A 24,201-nucleotide genomic window follows, 5' to 3' on the forward strand; every position below is an offset into this window, starting at 1 on the left:
CTTATTTCACCTGTTGCGGCGTGCAACCCGATCCCACCATATCAATATCAAGTACTCAATAAGCAAAGCAAAACTCACAATTCAAATCATAGAAAAACCCTTTACAATTCTAAGACACCAAACGGAACAAATAAGAAATCTTATACAATGTGATAATCCGAATGAGTAATACTATACAACAAGACCAATCCAGAATTTATAACTACAAGGTACAGATAAACCAACTTGAGCAAATAGTAGGAGAGTATGAAACTATGGAAAAAACTAATATCATGAACAGGAGGAAATAATGACTACAAGTAGCAATTAGGCATGGAAACATAATTAGAGCAGGTAACAGTTAAGACAGGGAAAGAGATAATATGAGAAAAATGGGAAAATAGATAATTTGACGGCGCATAAGTACTCGTCATCTCACATATACACTGCTCACATGAAATTCACATAGTAATTAGTCCGAGGGTCCCTAATTCCCTCAAGTCAAGGCTAGACAAAATACTTACCTCGCTCCAAGGCCACTCAATGCTCAATGACAGCGTTGCCTTTCAAACAAGCCTCCGAACCAATAATATCTAGCAAATTACCCACCAAAAGATTCAAAATAAGCCCTAGGAATCACCCACGATTGCAAAAGATTCAATTTACGTCATTATTGAAAAAGTCAACAAAAGTCAACTCCCGGGCTCGCTTGGTCCAAACCCGAAATTCAGATAAAAACCAGATTACTCATTTACCCCCAAGCCCGATTACGTAATTTGTTTTAGAATCCGACTCAATTTGAGGTCTAAATTCTAATTTCTCAAAAATCCCTAACTCTACCCAAACCCCCAAATTTTTACCATGAAAACACTAGATTTTAGGTTAAAAACTTATAAAATATAATGAAGGATTGAAAGAAAATGGGTTAGAATCACTTACCAATGATTTGGGGAAGAAAGAGTCTGGAAAAATTGCCTCTAATGTTTTAGGTTTTGAAAATTTTAGAAATGAACCAAAAATCCTGTCTAAGTCATATTTGTTCAACTGCAGATGTCGCATTTGCGACCTGGGCTTCGCAAATGCGAAGATTTCATCGCAAATGCGAGAAACATCACACCTCTACATTCTTCGCAAATGCGAGGAATATTTCGCAAATGCAAACTCAGGCTTGATCACAAATGCGAACTCAGGCTTTATCGCAAATGCGACCCAGCGATCGCAAATGCGAAGAATCCCCCTCCTAGCCCCCATCGCAAATGCGAGACATTGTTCGCAAATGCGAACTCTGGCCTCCCCAGCTACTCTTCGCAAATGCGATGAGTAGATCGCAAATGCGAACTCGACAATGGTCGCAAATGCAATACTTGATCTCGCAATTGCGAGATCTGAGGCCTGCAACAAAAACTGAAACTCACCAGCAATGTTCTAAGTCCAAATTCACTGCGTAGCCTATCCGAAACTCACCCGAGCCCTCGGGACTCCAAACCCATCATGCACACAAGTCTAAAAATATCATACGAACTTACTCGCGCGATCAAATCGCTAAAATAACACTTAGAACTACGAATTGAACACCAAATCAAATGAACTTTTCAAGAAAACTTTGAAACTTCTATTTTCATAACCGAACGTCCGAATCACGTTTCTCATCAAATTTCACACACAAGTCATAAATATAATAATGGACCCGTACCGGGCTCCGAAACCAAAATATAGACCCGATATCAACAAGATCAAACATCAGTCAATTCTTAAAATCATTAAACTTTCAAACTTTTAATTTTCAACAAAAAATCATAACTCGACCTAGGGACCTCCGAATTCGATTTCGGGCATATGCCCATAATACGGATTCGGGTCGATTTACTCAAACTATTGACCGAAGTCAACTCAAATTAATTTTAAGGCAAAAATTCTTATTTTTATCAGTTTTTAACATATATAAGCCTACCTGAAGAACACCCGGACTGCGCACACAAATTGAGGAATGCTAAAATGAGATTTTTTGAGACCTTGAAACACAGAATTAGGTTCTAAAATATAAGATGACCTATCGGGTCATCACATATTCATAGACTAGGTAAATTTATCTAATTTAGAGTTTGACCAGTCTATTTTATCAAGATCTTGTACTGCGAGTAAGGAGAAAAACATGCACAGACTAAAAGTGAGAAAATCAATTTAAATTATGTAGGTCAACTTGTTAAATTAATGTTGAACAGCTTTTATAAAGTGAAGAGCAAGCATTATATAGAAATAACAGCAGAGCACACGTAGACAGAGAAGCAACAGATCCTATAGAGATGAGTTAAATGGAAGACATTGTCTTCTTCTTCTTCTTCATTTTTTTCTTCCTTTTTTACATTAATTTTTCATTCTTAACAGAGAAGCATTAGGGAGACAGGCTGCCATGTTCAATCTTTGGTATTAAATGATAATTAAATGATAATAGCAAAAGGCTTGTCCTTTGTCATGTACTATTGACTTACCAAGAACATTAAAAGGACAGATCTTGGCCTTAAATACAAGGTTCAAGATTACAAAACATACGTTTACCTACATGAATGAATTTTACGTACTAACCAAATAAAAATTATTTTCACGATCAGATCACTTATTAGGTAATTAAAAGTAAAATTTTATGATATATAATAATTGGTAATATGATAAAAATAATAATTAATTTGCTATTACAGATTAAAATTACACTGATAATGTAAACAATGTTTACGTTAGTAGTATAACTTAAATTCGCACATGAATATACTTTGCATGTGGCTAAGTAGACAAGAACGTATATAACACCAATAACGACTGCATATTCAACGGTCATGCAATCATAAAAATATCCATAAAAACAGAGAGGGACGAAAAAGCAGATCGTGTTCTAGTGGAATTGCTTTTTTCCTTTTGGTTAAGTTTTTTTTTTATCGAAAATATTTATTTTCAAAAATTAACGTATTTGATCAAGCATTTAGAAGGAAAAAAATATTTTTCAGTAGAAGCAGAAACAGTTTTTGAGAAGTAAAAAATAATAACTTCTTCATAATTTTTTTTTTTGAAAAATACACTTAGAAGCACTTTTTAAAAGTCTAACCAAACATTAATTGTGTAACAACCCAACCCACTAGTAATATTGTCCGGTGTGTGGCTAAGCGCACGACTTTAAAACGCATCACTAGGGTCTAATAAGGCTTGTTTATTTCTATACTGTTTACTCGTAAAATGGTACAGTTGAATTTATACGTAGTTTATAGACAAGCAGATCGATTTGATCCCAAAATGATAAATAAATTAAATAAGAATGTAAGACTTAGCATTGAAATCGAGATAAGACAACAACAGAAATCTTGGTTCCGGGAGCAGAGCTTCTAGAGGCAGTAATAACAATATTAATAAACAAGAAGATAAAATGTTATTGAGCTTTGAACGGTATATAGCATAAGCTTGGCCGAAAATTCGTGTCCTTATAATGGTGTTGAGCTCACTATTTATAGTTGCACCTAGGGAACAAGGTCTAAGGATCAAACCCCTCTTAAATGACAATTATGGGTGCCATTGAAGAATATGTAACGGCATGCAATGAATGTCATAATCTCTATAACGGACTACATACTTAATGCCATAGAATATTCTCCATTGAATATTTTTATTCGTCTTTATGAGCAGCATTCCCTTGGGGACAACTGAGTTTGCTTCCCCCGAACATAATTTTTATTTGCCTTGCTTTCCATTTGTCTCTGGTTCCACGTGCCTCTCTATTATACGGGTATTTAATATTAACATATTTTGTCCTATACAGATAGTCCCCCTACTTTCCGGTGGCACATCCTTGTATCACCGGGAAGTTGGTGAAGATACCTTCTTGGCGAGAAATTCTCCGACTCCCTCTGAAAAGTTTCTGACGGTTGATTAGACGCACGTCTCTCTGTATTTAATGCCCCGAACACGCGTTATCCCATGATTCAACAGCACTTTCGTTGGTTCTCGAGGTAATCATGGCCACGATTTTAGCCGCCTATTCCTTTACTTATACGCATCAATCTTTTTCTTTTACACTTCATAACTTTCCAAACTCTCTCAAACTCTCTTTTCTCAATTCACTCTTGCTCTCAACCTTCTTCTTCAGAGAAAATCTTATTTTTCTTTATTAACTATGGCTTCTTCTTCCAAAAACTCTAGTTTTTCAAAGAACAAAGAGAGTACTGATGATGATTCTCCTCCTACGGTGAGCACCATTATCCCCAAAAGACTTACTACAACTAAGGACTTCGAAGAGAAGTTCCAATCTGCTAACCCCCGCACATAGGATGTTGGTGTATATCCTTTTTCTATCTGTCCTTCTAGCATATCTGATGTGAAGGAAGACTGTGGTTGCCAAGATTTGAACAGTATCGCTCCTGACCTAGTGGAGCGGGTAACCTTCTCCAAGAAGGGTTTTACGTACGTTTACACGTATCCATTCACTTTTAGCCTGTTCTCATTGAGCGGGGAGCTTGACTCTGTTATTTTAGAGTTTTTCTTCTGTTACCAGGTCTGCTTGGCACAGGTGAGCCGTTCTATGTGGCGTATAGTCGCATGTCTTCGGCTTCTATGCCAGGAGACGGGGGAAGAGATTTCCTTGGCTCGACTGATGAACCTTTATTCACATAAGATCTTCTGTGGGGGAATGATAAACTTTGGCAAATGTGGTCACCATGCTTTGCTCACCAGCATGGACGATGAGAACGACCGTGGATGGATGGAGTAGTTCATTGTAGTTGCCACCAGGGACATCATCCCGACCACAACTCCATCCTTTCCTGAATCATGGATCTATACTCGTAAGTTCAACGTCTGTCTTTACTTCTGGTTGAAGGTTGTCCCATGCTATTACTGATCCCTCTTCTTTTATTATTTTAGCGACGCAGTGGACACCACCAAGGGTTGAAGGCTTGGACCAGTGGGTCCAGAAGATTTTGGACGTCACTACGCCTGAGACCCGTTGGTGGAAAGAAGTGGCCCTTAAATACGGGTGGAAGGCCAAAAATCAAGGTAGGTTGCACTTATCTTGTTTTTATCTTACGTATAGGAAAACTGGCTAACTTTTCTTTCTTGTTGAATTCAGGTCTTTCGCCAGGCTCTGTTACCATCCCCGAGGAGGACATTTTGGCTGATCCTGCTGATGCGGCGAGGTTGCTGTAGGAGGCTTTCACCCGAACGGGTGTTATCGGGCCTGCTTCTGGTGCAAATGCTTCCTCTCGAAGTCCCCGACCGGAGAACAAGCAACAAAAAAGGTGACGTTCCTCCACGACCGAGGGTAAAATTAAAAAGGCAAAGAGTGCCGTGCCCGAGATAGCCGCAAACACTTTGGTGATCGATGATGGTGGAGGAGCCAGTGATGATGAGGCTTCTCTACATAGAAGATGATGACCTTCATCAGCTCAACAGAATGCTCAATCTGTTGAGCTAGTTACACAAACCGAGGATGACATCCAGGTGCTCTGGGGGGAATGTGATATAGTGGAAGATGCCAACTCTCTCTTACGAGTCCTAGTCGCTGTTCCCGGTGCCATAAGGCTTGGTACCGGGTCTCTTCCGTCTTCGATTGATAAGCAACCAATAAATACCACTACTTTTGCCGCAGCTGCTTCTCAACCTACAACGCCATCAGCTTCATTTTCTTCTTCGCCAATCTTGCCTTCACCACCAGCAACTGCTATATCATCTCCACCGGCCGCAGACGTTCGAGAGGAGGATGTTCCCCCTCCTCAGTCCCCAGTTCATGGGAATTTGGGGCGTAAATATTTGACCCCCTCCGCAGATCCTCAGAGGAGGATGAGTGTCTCCCTCTCAGTTTTTACTGAATGCCATTTGCTATCCCAGCCGGTTGAACTTGCCAATTATCCGAAGCCTCTAGCTTCAGAGAAGGATATGAATAAAATACAGTCTCCTTGGGGATCGTGTATGGTGAACAATGCCATGCACAATGCAGTGGCGGTACGATCTTTGTTCCCTCTAATGTTCCTTCTATCTTTGTTATGGAAGGATTTTTAAGTTGTACTTTTGTTTTGGAGGCTAACTTCCTTGCTTCCGAGGGAATTCTGAGATTGATCCCTGACAAAGAGAAACTCACCTCCGAGTAGGATCAATTGTTGGCCGACCGGGATCAAACTGATGCTCGCTTCCCGGGGCTGGAAGGACAAGCTGCTGAGGCCGTTGAGTTGGAGGCTCGGTTGTAGCAAAGCGAGCAAGATGTAGTGACCCTTAGCCAAGAGGCCACCTTGTTAAGGGTGCAATTTGAAGAAGCTAAGGAAAAGTGGGTTGAGGTCCAAAATATCGTTCTTGCTGTTGCCGATTGCGAGGCTGTCTGTGCTGAAAGACTGAATAATTTTGGGGCAGCCTTGAACTCCAAATCTGAAGAAGTTGCTGTTGCTGAGCAGAAGTATGCCCGGATGGAGGAGAAGTATAGGAAGGTCATGGAACATAATAAAGTTTATAACTCCACTATCCGTGACCTCGACATCAGCCTTCAAGCCATTAGGTCTGAGAGGAATAACCTTTCGACCGAGGTTGACCAGCTTAAGGAAGAGCTTCATAGCCGAGCGGCTTCCCTCATTATTGACAAAACATACTTTATGTATAGCATGAGGAGAAAAACCTTAGAAGTGGCCAAAGTGTGTGTCATTGATTTTGATGCCGAGATCGCCAAGGCTCGTGAGCTGGAGTCAACTGCCTGAAGGGGCCTTCTGGTCTAATCTGATGCGACTGATTCATCTAGTTCCGGCTCCGAGTTCTCGAGAACAGAAGAAGAACTTGAAGGGGATGATGATGAAGGTCAAGACCTCGAGCCGACGGCAGATCCACCTACTTTTCCTAGGGGCACAAATGCTTCTCTTTCCCCGGATTCTGGGGATGCAATAATTTATCTTTTTGCTTTTTCTCCTTTTTGTTTTTTACTTTATACTTTTGTAATTGTGCTGCTTGGTATGTTATTTTATAGAAGTACGTTTTCGTAGAAGTATTGTGCAAGTATTTCTCTTTGCTTCGAATTATTCAAGGTTTTGGGTGCATTTTTCCCCGATAGCATTTGGATTTCGTTCATAAGTTCTTTCGGAATCAACCCTTTTCTATGAGGGTTTCATAAGAGAGGGTCGTCTTATGTTTATGGTACTCTTGAAGAAGACGTCTCCTATTCATTAGGACATTAGCATTTGAAGTACTAACTTTCACATGATAAAATTAATTCATCGTTCGGACAAGAAATAAGATAAAAATAAAAGGACTTTACTTTATTCCTTCCATTTTCAAAAGTACATAAGCATTCGTTGTGCTAAAAAGAAATTGCTATTACTTGTGGCTAATTTGTACAAGTTGTTTCTCTGGGGCCGGACGCGCAGTTCATGATAATACAACTTCATTCCCGAATTTTATAGTCCCGGTCGATATGGCAGTCATGTTGCCGTATTCTCATTTCATTCCCCCACCCCAGTGTTGAATGCGAAGAATGCGAATTTGAACAATGGAAGTCTTGCTCCTTTGAAGATTCCACTAGTGAATGGTTGGATAATCTTTGGTTCGATAACAAGCTTCTTTTCCTGTTAGGAACCTTGCTACATAGCCAAAGATTACCTAACCACCCCCTAGTGACTTGCACTCGTGAACGGTCGGGTAACCTTTGGCCCGATAGCAAGCTTTTTTTCCCGGTAGGAACTTCGCTATCGAGTAAAAGACTATCTAACCGCTCCGTAGTGGCTCGTTGCTTGCATGACTTGTCATTTAAAGGTCTTATTTTTGCTGACGAAGCTTCCTTTGTAGTATGCTTTTCATTGCTGCCTCATTAAAAGCCTTGCCAGAAAAACCTAATTAAGACAAAAACTGGACGAAGGGAAACAGAGTGCAGCACATACTTTCAGTATAAGCGGTGCTCATCAGCAATAGTATCCTTTGAGAAGTGCCACCTTCCAGTTGCTCTGCAACTTTACTCCGTCTTAATTTTCCAATTCGTATGACCTTTTCCCGGTGATAGCTGAAACCAGGTAGTGGCCTTCCCACGTTGGACCTAGCTTTCCTGTGTTGAGCTCCCGGGTGTTTTGAGTTACTCTTCCTAAAACCATATCTCCTATTTAGAAATAACGAAGGTTGGCTCTTCGATTGTAATATCTTTCCATTCTTTGTTTTTGAGCCGCCATCCTTATATGCGCCAAGTCTCTGTGTTTGTCGAGCATCTCCAATTTGACCAATAATGCTTCGTTGTTTGTTTCTTCATCCGCCCGGAAGTATCTCAAGGTAGGTTCTCCTACTTTCACCGGGATCAGGTCTTCTGCTCCGTATACGAGAGAGAAAGTAGTCTCCCCCGTGCTTAATTTGGCCGTTGTTCAATATGCCCACAGTACTACTAGTAGCTCTTCAGGCTATTTGCCTTTGGCGGCTTCCAATCTCTTTTTGAGATTTTGGATAATCACCTTATTTGTTGATTATGCTTGACCGTTTGCACTCGGGTGATAAGGTAATGATGTGATTCTTTTGATTTTCAAGTCTTCAAGGAATTTTATAACCTTTGCACCTATAAATTATGGCCCATTGTCGTATGCTATCTCTTTCGGTATCATGAACTTGCAAATTATATTCTCCCATAGGAAATCTACCACTTCGCGCTCGCTAGTTTTCTGGTAAGGACCTACTTCAACCCACTTAGAAAAATAGTTAGTTAAAATCAAAATAAATCTCACCTTACCGAGGGCCGACAATAGTGAACTGACTATATCCATTCCCCATTTCATGAATGACCAAGGTGATAGAACCGAGTGCAATAACTCTGCCGATTGATGTACCAATGGTGCATGGTGTTGACACTTATCGCATTTCTGAACATAAGCCTTAGCGTCTTGTTCCATCCGGGGCTAGTAGTATCCTACCCTAATTAGATTTAATACCACAGAATTTGTGCCCGATGATTTCTGCAAATCCCTTCGTGGACTTCTCTCATGACATAAATAGCTTCAGAGGCTCCCAAACATCGGGCCAACGAGCCTTGGAAATATCTTCTATACAATTGGCCTCCCTTGAAGCTGTATCGAGCTGCTTTAGTGCGCAACGCCCGAGATGCCTTAGGATCTTCAGGTAGCTTTCTGTGCTAGAGATAGTCAATGATCGCATTTCTCCAGTCCTAGACCAAATTGGACGCGTTTACCTCGTAATAACCATCTAAGTCCAATATCGAATGCATAAGCTGCACGACCGTACCAGAGTTTGTTCCCTTCATTTCCGTGGACGATCACAGATTGGCTGGTACGTCTGCTTCCACCTTTTCTTCCCTTGGGATGTGTGTAATTGATCATTCCCTGAACCGTACAAGTAGATCCTGGACTTTCACTACATATTGTTGCATGCGTTTCCCTTTGGCTTCGAAGATCCCATAGACCTGATTTACTACAAATTGGGAATCACATTTGATTTCTATGATTTCGGAGTCCAGTCCCCGGGCCAGCTCGAGTCTTGCAATCAAAGCTTCATACTTGGCTTTATTGTTAGTTAGAGGAACAATTCTTATGGTCTGCCTTAGGGTTTCCCTCGAAGGTGTGATTAGCACTACACTGAGCCCGGACCCTTTCACATTAGAAGCTCCGTCCTTGAACAAGGTCCAAACTCATGATATCGATTCCGACACCATCACTGCTTCTTTGGTAGCCAAAGGTAGCAGTCCCGGACTGAAATCGGCCATAAAGTCGGCCAAAACTTGTGATTTAATCACAGTTCTAGGTTTATACTCTATGTCAAATTCACTCATTTTGATTGCCCACTTGGCTAGTCAACCTAAAAGTTCAGGTTTGTGAAGGATATTCTGCAGGGGAAAGGTTATCACTATGGCTATTGGATGACATTGAAAATAAGGCCTAAGCTTCTGAGCGGCGACCACGAGAGCTAAGGCCAATTTTTCCAAATGTGGGTAGCGATTTTCCGCTCCAGTTAAATTTTACAAATATAATAAATAGGATATTGCATACCTTTGTCTTCACGGACTAAAATGGCACTTACCGCTACATCCAAGATCGCTAAGTAAATCAGAAAATGTTCACCTTTCTCCGGTTTCGATAATAATGAAGGGCTTGACAAATGCCCTTTAAAATCCTTCAGAGCTTGCCAGCATTCCAGAGTCTATTCGAAGTTGTTCTTCTTTTTTAGGAGTGAAAAGAAGTGATGACATTTTTCCAAAGACCGGGAAATGAATCTGCTTAAAGTGGTCAGTCTTCCTATCAGCCTTTGAACCTCTTTCACATTTGAAAGCTTGTCAGGGATGTCTTCGATGGCTTTAATTTTATCGGGATTGATTTTGATCCCCCTTTGCGACACCAGGAACCCCAAGAACTTACCGGAGTTGACTTCGAATACATAATTTTCGAGGTTAAGCTTCATGTTGTGCTTCCTTAGGATGTCAAAGGTTTCTTGCAGGTGTTTAAGATGATCACCTGCGTTCAAAGACTTAACCAGCATATCATCTATGTAAACTTTTATGGTTTTCCCTATTTACTTCTCAAACATTTTGTTTACGAGCCGCTGATAAGTGGCTTCGATGTTCTTTAGCCCGAAAGGCATCACATTTTAGCAATATGTGCCGAAGTTCGTTATGAAAAAAGTTTTTTCATGATCCTCCGGGTTCATCTTGATTTGGTTGTACCCAGAGTAAGCATCGTGGAAACTCATTAACTAGTGCTCGGCCGTCACATCAATCATTTGATCAATGTTTGGCAATGGGAACAAGTCTTTGAGGCACGTCTTATTTTGATCCTTATAGTCTACGCACACGAAAAATTTATTATTCTTCTTTGGAACTACTACTACGTTAGCTAGCCAGTCAGGATACTTTACCTCTCGGATTGAATCGATATCAAGCAAATGAGTTACCTCTTCTTTGACGAATTTGTTTATGACCTCAACAATAGGGCATTTTGCTTGCCTCACTGGAGGGATATTAGGATCCAGGCTTAGTTTGTGCACGATCACTTTTGGCGAGATACCTGTCATGTCCACGTGCGACCATGCAAAATAGTCAATGTTAAATTTAAGAAATTCTACAAATCCTGACCTGAACTCGAGATTTAGTCCTGTCCCCAAGTGAAACTTCTCTAAGAACTTTTTAAACAAGGAGATTTGCTCTAGTTCTTCCGTTATGGATTTTGTTGCGTCCATTTCTTCTGGTACCTGGAAATATCTTGTTACCTGATAGGATTCCTCCTCCTCCTCCTCCTCCTGGTTGACTTCGTCCGACTCGAGATCAGGTGTTGGTTCCTGTAATTACTATACTGCATGCTCCTTTTCTTTGCTACTGGAAACTGATATTGCGTTCATCTCCCTTGCTGCTAGTTGGTCACCCCTTATCTGTTTAATTCCTTCCAATGTTGGGAATTTCAGAAGTTGATGATATGTTGACGGCGCAGCCTTCATCTCGTGCAGCCATGGTATCCCAAGAATGATATTGTAACCCATATCACCATCTACTACTTCGAAAAGAATAGTCTTCATTACCCCTTCGGCATTCGTGGGCAACAGTATTTCCCCTCAGGTTGTTACACTTTCCAAATTGAACCCGACGAGGAGCTTTGTTGCTGGAATAATGCTCCCGATTAGCTTGGCTTGTTCTAGCACTCTCTATTGGATTATATTTGCTGAACTCCCTGGGTCCACCAAAACACGTTTAATTTTAAAATCCAAAACATTAAGGGAAATTACCAGGGCATTATTGTGCGGTAGCAGTAGTCCATCTGCATCTTCCTCTGTGAAAGTAATGTCGTCCTCAACGAATTCCCGAAGTCTCTTACTGTGAGTTACTGATACCTTCATCTTTTTTGCCGTAAAAATTGTCGCACCATTAATCTCGTTCCCCCCCCCCCCGAAAATCATGTTGATCATCAGAAGAAGAGGATATTCTCCTGCTTTCGAGGGTTCCGCGTTATCACAGTTGGGGCCGTAATTGTTTTTAGCCCGGTCGCTTAATAATTCTCTGAGATGGCCATTTTCAGCAATGTCGCCACCTCCTCGCGCAAATGCCGCCAGTCCCCGGTCCAGTGGTTGTTGGTCCCATGGTATTCGCACCATAAATTAGGATCCCTCTGATTGGGACCGGATCTCATTAGCTTTGGGAACCGTGCTTCCGTAATGTTCCTCATAGACGACACTAGTTCCACTACGCTGATGTTGAAGTTGTATTTAGATAGCCTGGGGTAGGAGGAATCTCGGGAAACCGATATTTCCTTGTCCTGCAATAATCTACTATTCCGACTGCGATCAGCTATCCTATTGGTACCGAATCTATCCGCCGATCGGAAACCTTTGTCGCGTCCTTTGGCCCTTTCATAGGGTAAAAACCGTCCTCTAGAAGACCGTCATCTGTGTAGAAATAATCCTTCAATTTCTCCTTATTCTTCTCCTAGTCCCGACCTTTAGTTTATGCCGGGAAACAAAGCTGGCCGTCCTTAATTCTTATCTGCGACTCGTACCGGTTGTGAACATCCGCACATGTTGTTGCCTGGAACTCGAGCACACTTTCTTTCAATTTTCGGAAAGCATCGGAACTTCTCAGATTTAGCCATTTAGTAAATGCTTCTGCTGCCCATTAGTCTAGTACGACCGGTAGCAGCATCCTTTCTTTCTGGAATCTTGTCACGAACTCCCGCAATAATTCAAACTCTTTTTTTGCAATCCTGAATATGTCGGCCTTTCGGGCCTGTACCTTCCTGGCCCCGGCATGGGCCTTGATAAAAGAATCTGCAAGCATATCGAAGGAATCAATTGAGTGCTCGGGTAAAAGCAAATACCATGTCAGGGCCCCCTCCGTGAGGGTCTCCCCGAGTTCTTCAGTAAGACTGACTCTATCTCGTGCACAGCTAAATCGTTTTCCTTCACCGCCATTGTATAGGTGGTGATGTGTTCCTAAGAATATGAAGTCCTATCATATTTCAGCACGTCTGGAATCTTGATCTGCTTCGGGATTAACTCTGGTGATGCGCTTGGTTTGAATGACAATTGGGTATATATATTTTGAATCCGGTCCTTTCAAAACTGGCGGTGCGCCCGAGATTTGATCCATTCGGATGTTTATTTCCCTCATAAACCTCATGAGTTCGGTTTTAGAGGGATCATTCTCCTTGTTGTTCCCGGATCCGCTACCGTCTCCCGGGCCCTGTCGAAGCCGACTTCGCCTCTCAGGGTGTTGTTGTCAACCCTCTGTGTTGTTTGGTTTGCGGGAGCACCGGGAGGAACTGGACCTCGTCCATTCGCGTTGTTGAAAGCACCCGACAATGCCTGCCTCAACTCTATCATGACCTGATCGTGTCGCGAGAGGTGGCCCATAATAGCCTTTTGTTGCTCCCTCAGAATTCTTACCGTTTCAGCAACGTGCTCGCCTTCAGCATCATTAGGAGTTGCCTCTCGAACATGTCATGGATATTGCCTGCCATGGACAAGCGTGGCCTCGTCACCCTCGTTGCGAGTGTCACTAATCGAGTCTCCGTGATGAGGTTGATTTCCTTAGGCCTCAACGTTGTGTGCGACGTTGACATCATTATCTGCCATTTTTATGATTTTTTGCTAAGAACAAAGAACCAAACAGGTTATTAACATATGCAAGGGTCAACTCAATTACGCAACTGTCTAAGCCCCACGGTGGGCGCCAAACTGTTTACCCGTAAAACGGTACGGTTGAATTTATACGTGGTTTATAGACAAGCAGATCGAGTTGATCCCAAAAATGATAAATAAATTAAATAAGATTGTAAGACTTAGCATGTAGTAATAACGATATTAATAAGAAAGAAGATAAAATATTATTAAGCTTTGAACAATATATAACATAAGCTTGCCCGAAAATTCGTGGCCTTACAATGGCTATTGAGCTCACTATTTATAGTTGCACCTAGGGAACAAGGTCCTAGGATCAAGCCTCTCTTAAATGACAATTATGGGGGGATCTTGAAGAATGTGTAACGGCAAGGAATGAATGCCATAATCTCTGTAACGGACTACTTACTTAATGCCATAGAATATTCTCCATTGAATGTTCTCGGGTGGCTGGCCTTTATTCGTCTTTATGAGTAGCATTCCCTTCGGAGACAACCGAGATTGCTGCCCTCGGACATGATTTCCATTTGCCTTGCTTTCCATCTGTCTCCGGTTCCACGTGTCGCTATATTACGCGAGTATTTATTATGAACATATTTTGCCCTATACATATACGCAACATCTTTCCCGTATTTTGTCGATGTGGAATTCGCCAAGCGTACAAATTGCTACTCAAACGTACTTTTCAAATTAATTAGTCAAACACAAACTGATTCTTACTAACAGTGGCGGAGCAACATTGAACCAAGGGGTGTCGAGCAACACCCCCTTCGCCGAAAAATTATATTATATTGCTAGATAATTTTTTATATTTTATGTATATATACTATACGTTGACTTTCCTCGACTTTTCGATGTAGCTAATTATTTATTTTTTGACACCCCTTGATGAAAATTCTGGCTCTGCCACCAAAAGTACATTTTTGAAAAACACGTTTAAGAAAAGTATTTTTCAAAATAAGTCAGATTTTAGAAGGTTGGTCAAACATGCTAATGCATAAAATAAGTGATTTACGAAGGATTAATATGTAATTGAAGTTCATTATAGTAGTGGTTACATTGACATCCCGACAAGCATATTTTCTGTTTTCTTTTTTATGATAATAATCACTCATCAATCTCTGTCAAAAATTATTCAGGCAGATGATCAGCAAGGAATTAAATAAACCTTATAGTAAGCAGGCATCAAGATCCCCGAGGTGTTTGACTAACGAGATTCTAAACTTTCTGAATTTCAAAGGAAATCGAATTTTTGTTACATGGCTGATGGGGATTCAGTACACAAATTCTGCTTTAAATGACATGTCCCTTGAAGTTCCAATGTTTCATAATATTGGCAAATACGAAATTGGCCGGTCAGCCAAACTAATTACATCCGATAGCTAATATATCTATATTATATTAAAAGCATGAAGATCATTAGTGAAATATCGTTCGCCTTTTTTATCCTTTTAAAATAGAGTTTTTATTAGACAAAATAAGCATTTAGCTATTTTTCTAATATTTAAGACTTTGAATTCAACTAAAAATTTACTTATTAAATCTTTCCTTGTTTGAACCATATAGAAAATCCTAATATTTAGGGTTTTTAAATCAATTAGAATCTAACATTTTATAAATTATTTCCTTATTTGAACATGTAAAATAACAAGACTCTTTCAAACTATATTTCGTGTGTTTTTTTTCAAAACAAACTTAATGGCAATGAGTTTAGTTTTAGTGTTTCTTTGTCAGTTTGGTTTTGTTTTTTTTACCTAGTTTGATTTTATCCTTTTTTTTCAATTAAGTTCTCACTTTTTAAAATCCTTTTTTCAAAACAATTGTTATTAGAGTTTAGATTCTTCATTAACAACCCATTCCTTTTTATTCCTTTTCCCGTTTCAGCTCTTTCTTTTAATTAAAAGTTTATATTCTTTTCTATTCTATTCATGTGGCCAATAGCTCAAAAGCTACTAATTTCTTTGTGCCGTTCGATTATTCAAAAGTTAGTTCTAAATAAAGATGTTTATATGTGGTATAACTTAATAAGATATGCATACTTAATAAGTAACAATATTTTAATTAAAAATCATATTGAACTAACTTTATTTTATTATCATCGTTGCATATGGATCCAATTCCATATCAAATATTATAATCACAATATATTCTAACTTTAAATGTCTAGCTATGATTTTAATTTTATATTATAACTCCAAATAAAATTTTCAAGAATATGCATGCATTTAGTTTATTATTTTCTTAGGTGTGGTCTGTTTAAGTGCCAATATATTTTTAGTTTGATTTGCTTCTACACATTTTCATTAATATTTACAATCCATAAACATTGGATAATTCTATAAGATATGATTTCTTCCTTCAGTGAGTTAGCTAAATAGGATCAACAATTTAACATTTACCATTTTCATAAATTTATGATTTATTTTCTTAGATTCTATTTTATAACCCAAATATATTTTTTCAATATTATTTACGTGACTTTTAAAAGTCTGGGCACATTGATAAAAGGAACACGCGCATCGCGCGTACACTAACACTATGTGTGTGTCTATATATATATATATATATATATATATATATATATATATATATATATATATATATATATATATATACCATTATTATTATTGGGTGTGACTAAAAATATGCATTTCTCGTTTCATAATTGTAAAGCAACTCTGAAAGTCGAGTTCCATTTTGGCCCAATATTAATGTAGTGGGCTTCTTTCAGTTTCTTCTTTAGTTCTTTTGCTACTTTTGAGTTTTTGCCGCCTCTTCATCCTGTATCTTGAACTCGACATATGGGTTTGATTTTAAGCCACATGGCAAATCTTTAGGGCTAATTACTAATTAATCAGTCTCAAACAATTTCCCGCAAATCCATTTTAAATCAGTTGTGTGACTGCAAGGACTGTGTGTTGAATCTTTCTATTTAGGGAGGTCATAGATAACCAATTCGTATAGAACAACAACAACAATCCAATGGAATCCCACAAGTGAGATCTGAGTAGGATAATGTGTATGCAGACCTTACCCCTATCCTGCGGGGATAGAGATGCTGTTTCTGAAAGACTCTCGGCTCAATAACCATTTCGTATAGATCAGGGATATATTTGGATCTTTTACCTATAGCATCCACCTTAAAATTTAGGTGTGTATATATATATAAAAGTTGTTATGTAAGCGATTATTTTAATTATTTTTAATTTAAGCAATTGGGTGAATGCCAATTTAGATTTAATTCATCTAAAAATTTAAATATACATGCATAAGAGCTAAGAAGATTGAGACTTTTGGTTAGGTGGGCCAAGCGAGGGCAAGTTCTAGGCCAGATCGTCTTTTGAGCCCATAGTTAAATATGGGTATGACTGGCGAAAAGTAGAAGGGCCAACGGGCTTGAACCCAAAAATCAAAGTAAAAATTAGTTGGGTTTGCCACATTTTGGACCGGCTATTAGAGTTTAACCAAATTTTAATTCTAATGGAAAAGTAGCCATTGATTCGATTAAATTGATGTTTGCCCCCCTCCCCACCCCCCTCAATTAAAACACGGAACACAACTCCAATAATCGGTATTGGAGTTCGATGCTTTGACAAGTGGAAGCCCAGTGAATTATAGTGGAATTCAAAGATTTGCTGAATTTACAAACCCATGAACGATTTTTAATTTTAGAACTTTTACTAGTGCAAAATCCAAGAACGATTCCTGGTTTTGAACCTTTATAGCGAAAAATCCAGGAACAATTCCTGATTTTTGAACTCACGTTGCACTTCAGCAATTTTGAAACCTACTAGTGCAAAATCTAAAATCCAAGAACGATTTTTGATTTTTTAACCTTTACTAGCACAAAATCTAGGAACGATTTCTAGTTTTAAAATTCACATTGTATTTAAGATATTTTGAAGCTTACTAGTGGAAAATCTAAAATCCAAGAACGATTTCTGATTTTTGAACCTTTAATAGACAAACTCCATGAATAATTTTTGTTTTTGAATTCATATTGTACTTTAACAATTTTCAACTTTACTACTGCAAAATCCAAAATTCAAGATAAATTATTTATTTTTGAAGTTTTACTAGTGTAAAATCCAGAAAAATTCAGGAACTGTTTATGATTTTTAAATTTACATTATACTTTAGCAAATTTTAACCTTTAAATACAAAATTTCGGATAGATTACTAGTTTTTTTTAAACTTTTACTAGTGCAAAATTCAAGAAAATCCATGAACGATTATAGTTTTTAAATTCACGTTATACTTTAATAATTTCAACCTTTAAAAACAAAATTCAGGATGGATTACTAGTTTTTAAATCTTTACTAGTGCGAAATCCAGAAAAATACATGACAATTCATGGTTTTCGAATACACACCACACTTCAACAACTAAGAGCTACTGATTCATGTCATTCAAATTTCATGAAAAATTTCTGAATTTTAAATTTACAAATATTCAAAGTTCAGTAGTCGTTCATGAAATTCTTCCATATTTTAGATAGGGGTAGTTTTATCTAGACTTGTCTTTTTCGCATTAATAAGTAACTACTTTGCTAATACAATTTAAAATATGACTACATTGTAATAGCCAACCTAAAAATGGCTATTTAATAATTTTTTAAAATACCGAATAAAGAGGAATGAGATCTATGATTTCAATCTATGAATAAATACCAATGGGATAATAGCACTTTTGATCTCTTAATTTTTAGGAAATTCTACTTTTGGTTCTTGTGATATACCACTCAATATATTTAACCTTTAATTAGTTTTTTTTTTAATTTTATATTTTAACATGTGTAAGAGGTGTTTTCAATAAATTTTTGAGATATGAAAAACTAGTTACATTGACAAATAAAATATAAAAAAAAATAAATTTATTGATAAATAATGTGACTGCAATTATGCTTGTTCCCTTGATTCTTCTTTTCGAATTGTTCTTTGTGATTCGAGAGTTAGATCAATGTGTTCATTGAACGTAGAATAATGTGGAACTCTTTTGATTTCCATTAAAGGATATTGCAGATCTTTGAAGTATTTGATTTTCAAAAAGTGTTTGTCCGCGTCTTGATCTCTTTGTGAATATTCGATGAGTTTATGATTTTCTTTTAGATAACCTTGAATTAGTTAAATTGTGTATTTTAATCCCTTTATGCGTGTCCTACTGAATCTATATCTATATACCTATATAAAGTAGATACTTAGGCAAGGTGACGTGGCAATCTCTTGAACAGGGGAATCTCCTTTATCTTTTTTCTCGTTTTTTTGCCATTTTTCTCATATATCCCTTTTAATGTGCTAATTAAAAAACCCGAAAAGTCACGTCCCATGAATAGTCTTGATTACACTTACGCCTTTTCCTCTTCTTTTGTTCTTTAATAAGCCCTTCGTCTTCTTCTGTTGTTTAGTTTAATAAGTTACGTCTTTTCCTTTAGAAAAAAAGTAACGCTATTTCCTCTTCTTTCAGCCTATTTTATTTGAATGGAACTACAAAAGGAAAGCTACGCCAATTCTTACCACCATTTTATTGCAGAAAGGCCGCAATATGAAAGAGAGGGATTGTGCTTTACCTTGTTTTCTTGGCTGTCGAGGAAAAAAAAGTATGGTAAATCTCCAAAATTATGGATTTTGTTTTAAGATATCTTATAGTTAGATTTTTTACGGTGAGTTTCATGACTGCAATCAAAGCGCGATCATATTTTCTAGGTGGTAGTTCCAGCGAATTTGAAACTTTGTTGTTGTCGACAAGAAATTGCATTTACGTAACATTCTTATACTGAGTTTTGGTTATTTATTTTCTCTTGCGGCTAATAGAAAATTACAGTAAGTACAAACAATTCCCATTTTTCATCTATGCTAATTGTTTGTTTGGTTTGAGATGTATAGTATTGAAATTGGCTAGAAAAAGTTCATTATTCCTCTTACACTCTAATGCTAAACTATCAACAAAAGATTTGCTTATATGAAGGTCGACTTCAATTTCTTCTCTCCAAATTCATCTCTAGGTAATTTTGCCCTTTTCCTCATTTTTCAATTTGTGTGCTAAAAATGCATCGACAATCAATTTCTTTTAATCTTTTTAATTAATCTCTCTGTTCCTTTTCAAGTGTTATGCCTTTTAATCTCCACAATAGGTTTACCTATAGTCATTTTAAGATTAGGATTATTCTTATAGTGTGCCTTTTTTTTTGGTGATGTTACTTTGTACTTATTGGACTGTAACTTTTTGTTATTTTAATTTTCTTTCTTTTTGTTTCAGATCCATGAGCTGATATTCAACTTGTTCAACTGGAAAAGACTAATTTTATTTCCAGGTTTAAAATCATTATTTTGATCATTAGTGAGAGTATGACTTTTTTTTAGGAAATTTTTACCTTCCTATACACTATTTGAAACCTTATTACCCTCCCAACTTAAGTTTCAATTTAATTACATGGTCATATACAATTTACCAATTATATAAAAATAAGTTTTAAATGAGCATTCCTTTATATCAGGATTGAATAAGGAATATTCGTTATTTCCTTATCCTTTTATACTTGCTCACTCTCTCTCACCGTCAGTCTCTATGTCTCTATCTTTGTCTCTGTCTCTCATTCTTGCAAAGCCTGAAGATTCACTTCCCTTTATTTGGTCACATGTGTCTCTCTCTCTCTTGCAATGCCCGAAGACTCATAAGGAATATCAGTTTATGATTTGAAAAGATGAATGCTCAAGGAAGTTAAAATTGCAAAGTTTGAAGATTCACTTCGCTTTAGTTTGGCTATAGCACATGCGGAGACTTTAATCTCTCCTAATTCCCTGTAGGATTATAAATTTTGAATGTGTTTGACTCTCCACCATTGACAGCCATTAAAAAGCTTTGAAATCGAATTTGAGTTTTCACAAACCATTATTTGTTTGGATTGGGTGTTGTTGCAAACAATTGGGAATATTATTTGGAGTTTATATCTCAATTTTGAGGCTGTTTTGGTGAAGATTAGACTTGATTTTAGCTAAATTTTAAATTAAAACTCGAAGAAGAATAAGAAGAACACATGACATACAATATACTTACGAAATTGTAGTAAAATTATATTATAGTTATGTAAATTATATTATGTTGTAGTTATATATACATTATTGAGGTCAGTCTTTTTTGATTACCTTTTTATTTGAACGTTGTATGATATTTGAAAAATAGTTGTATAATGTATGAATTGTTGTCTAAAATTTGTATTTAAGTTATCAATACTATCTTTTTACATAAAATTGCCGATATGTATCAAAATTGTATTAAGAGAGTAACTTTTGATTGGAATTTTAGAGAGGAAGAAGCACACACCACTGAAAAATATATACAAATCAGATACAAAATATATATAATAGACATATTGTATAAAATTTGTTTAAAAATTATATTTAAGTTATATGATATTGTAGTTGTATTTAATTGGGTAGAAATAATGCATGAAAGTTGTAGATAAGTTGTATAATATATAATTAGTTGCATAAAATTTAGTTTTACTATGTATAAATCAGATACAAAATATACAAAAGACATATTGTATAAAATTTATATAAAAATTGTTTTCAAGCTGTATGATATTGTAGTTATATTTATGTAACGACCCGACAGGTTATTTTGAGCTCTAGTGCTTCGTTCACCAGTTTGAGGCCTTGAGTAGATTCTCTTAAGGTATTATGACTTATACGTGTGGTCGGAATTGAATTTTAGGATGTTCGGAGTTGATTTGGAAGAAAATTCTAATTTCGAAAACTTTAAGTTGGAAGATTGGCTAAGATTCAACTTTTGAGTAAACGACCTCGGAATCGGGATTTGAAGGCTCCAATAGGTTCGTATGATAATTTTGGACTTGGGCGTATGTTTGGGTTGAGTATCGGATCACCCGGGAGCATTTCAGTGCTTATCATGGAAGGTTGGCATTTTGAAGGCTTAAGAATTTCCTATGTTTGGTTTGAAGTAGGCTTTGATGTTATCGATGTCTGTTTGGGGTTCCGAGCCTTGGAGTGGGTTTGTATTATGATTCATGACTTGTATGCAAGGTTTGACATCTTTCCAGAATATTTTGGTGTGGTTCAGATGTGTTCGTTAAAGTTTAAAAATTTGAAAGCTTAAAGAAGGATTTCGTTCGTCGATCCGTAGTTTTGATATTGTTTGGCGAGATTTGAGGCCCCGACTAAGTTCGTAATGTATTTTGGGATGCGTGGGTATGTTTGGTTAAGGTCTCGGGGGCCTCGGGTGAGTTTCAGATTGAAATCGGATAAAAAATTTGACGTTGAGGAATGCTAGTGTTGGCCAATTATTGGTGCAATCGCACCTGTGTATTGAGGGAAGGTGCGAGCCCGCAGGTGCGGCGTTGGGGCCGCAGAAGCGACAATTGGACTGAGCTGGGGTGGCCGCATATGCGAGGCTATATCCGCATCTACGAGCCCATAGATGCGAAGGGTGCTGCAGAAATGGAAAACGAGAGAGACAGTTGGGTCACAGAAGCGAAGGGATATCCGCACGTGCGGAAGCGCATGAGTGGGGGACCGCAGAAGCGGTCGCGCAAGAGCGAAAATAGGTCCGCAGAAGCGGATTTTGCCTGGCTTGGAGGGAACCGCACTTGTGATGGATTCTTCCGCAGGTACGACTGGTGTTCCGCAGGTGCGGAAAGTCGTCTTGGCAGAGGTGTTATTTTAAAAAGCGGGATTTGGCCCATTTTCTCTCATTTTCACTTGGTTGGGGCGATTTTGGAGAGTTTCAAGGGGAGACTTTCATCAAGCAACACAAAGTAAGTGATTCTCACCTATTACAAGTTAAATACATGGGTTGTATATGGATTTAAGCATGGAAATTAGTAGAAACTTGGGATTTTGGAAGAAAACCTAAAAATTGATATTTTTGGATTTTGACCACGAAATTAGACATGGAATTAGGAATAAATCATATATTTGAGTTCGTGGTGTTATGGGTAAAGTTTATCTTGGAACATTTTCAGAATCCGGGCACGTGGGCCCGAGAGTTGGCTTTATCGACTTTTCGAGTGGGGTTATGAATTGTTTAAATTGATTAATTATGGGTATTAGAATACATTTTGATTGGGTTACACACTGTTTGAATAGTTTTGGATCGACATGATTTGGTTCGAGGTGTTAGAGAGGCTTTGGAGCCGGTTATGGAACTTCAGAACGAGGTAAATCTCCTGTCTAACCTTGTGAGGGGAAAACTACCCTTATGTCATATTTATTATTATGCGCAACTAGTTGTGGGTGCTTCGTACGCACGAGGTGACGAGAGTCTGTATGAAGCTAAAGCATGTTTATGTCCGGCTAGACTTAGGATCTTATTTTGTAATATTTGAATTATTTGAACTTATGTTGCTGGCTTAATTAATTGAAGTTATAGATGAAATTGATTTAGAAATAGATATATGTATACTAGGACAAGCCTTAACACTTTGAGTTGTGGGCGAGTTATTTGAGAAACAGTAAAGATTATATTCATTTTGTACCCATGTACGATATTGTAAACACATGCCTCATAATTCGGTAACTTCATTCCTTTTCTTGTGGAGCGGGCCGAATGCTTCGATAGTATATAGATGCATCTATGGTTCGTGCCGCACGACCTTCGGTAGTGTATACATTATTCCGGATCGGGCCGAACGACCTCAGCAGAATCGTGCATTATATCGCTAGAAATCTGAATATTCACGAGCTAATCTTTCCACTGATGCCCGACATTTATGGCATTTCTTATTTCCTTGATGTTGACACTTGACATTTACAGAGATATTAAGGTAGAATACAAGATTTAGAAATTTATGCTTTAAAGGAAATAATTTGAAAATTATGAGATTACAGATTTACTCCACTATTACTGTGCACTTCATATCTGTCATGAATTATCATATTATTTACTTGGACCTTTATTAAGTGTCGATGTCAACCCCTCGTCACTACTTCTCCGGGGTTATGCTAGATACTTACTGGGTATGCGTTGATTTACGTACTCATATTGCACTTCTACACTAAATGTGCAGGATCTGTCAGGTTCATTTGATGATCATCTTGGCGTGTAGGCGCACCTATTGAGGAGACTTCATGTGAGCTGCATTCCAGACTACGTATCGCAGTCCACTGGCTCCATTATACTAATTATTTTATTTTGTCTTATTACATTCGGGACAGCTATTGTATTATTCTTTTACTCCTTAGAAAAATACTCATACACTTGTAACACTGGGTTTTGGGGGTTTCTGCTGGTTGTTTGTTATTGTAGTTGTGTAAATATTATCACTTACTCTGTAAAAAAATCTATTTCATACGATTTAATTAAGGAAAAATTTTGATTTCAATTACTAATATGAGTAAGTAAGTTGTTAGATCACCATTGGCTTGCCTGACGGCGGTGTTAGGTGCCATTACAACCTTTTACAGATTTTGGGTCGTGATAGCTTGGTATCAGAGCGTTAGGTTCGGTTAGGTATCACGAGTCATGAGCAAGTCTAGTAGAGTCTTGCGGATCGGTACGAAGACGTCTGTACTTATCTTCGAGAGGCTATAGGACTGTTAGGAGAACTTCCCTTCTTGATTCCTCATTGTGCGATTTGATTACATTGAGGCTTGTGCCTTTATTACCTTC

The 24,201-nt window shown here is 37.9% G+C and overlaps 1 long non-coding RNA gene across 1 annotated transcript; it reads left to right on the plus strand.

Moving 5' to 3' along the window:
- Positions 1 to 18,914: 18,914 nt before the first annotated feature.
- On the plus strand, positions 18,915 to 23,930 carry LOC138896571 (uncharacterized). The gene is made up of 3 exons (XR_011409936.1): positions 18,915 to 19,171; positions 19,831 to 19,885; positions 23,600 to 23,930. It is a non-coding gene; the product is annotated as an uncharacterized lncRNA (long non-coding RNA).
- Positions 23,931 to 24,201: the final 271 nt, after the last annotated feature.

This window comes from Nicotiana tomentosiformis, chromosome 7, assembly GCF_000390325.3.
Source record: "Nicotiana tomentosiformis chromosome 7, ASM39032v3, whole genome shotgun sequence".
Classification (NCBI taxonomy): Eukaryota; Viridiplantae; Streptophyta; class Magnoliopsida; order Solanales; family Solanaceae; genus Nicotiana; species Nicotiana tomentosiformis.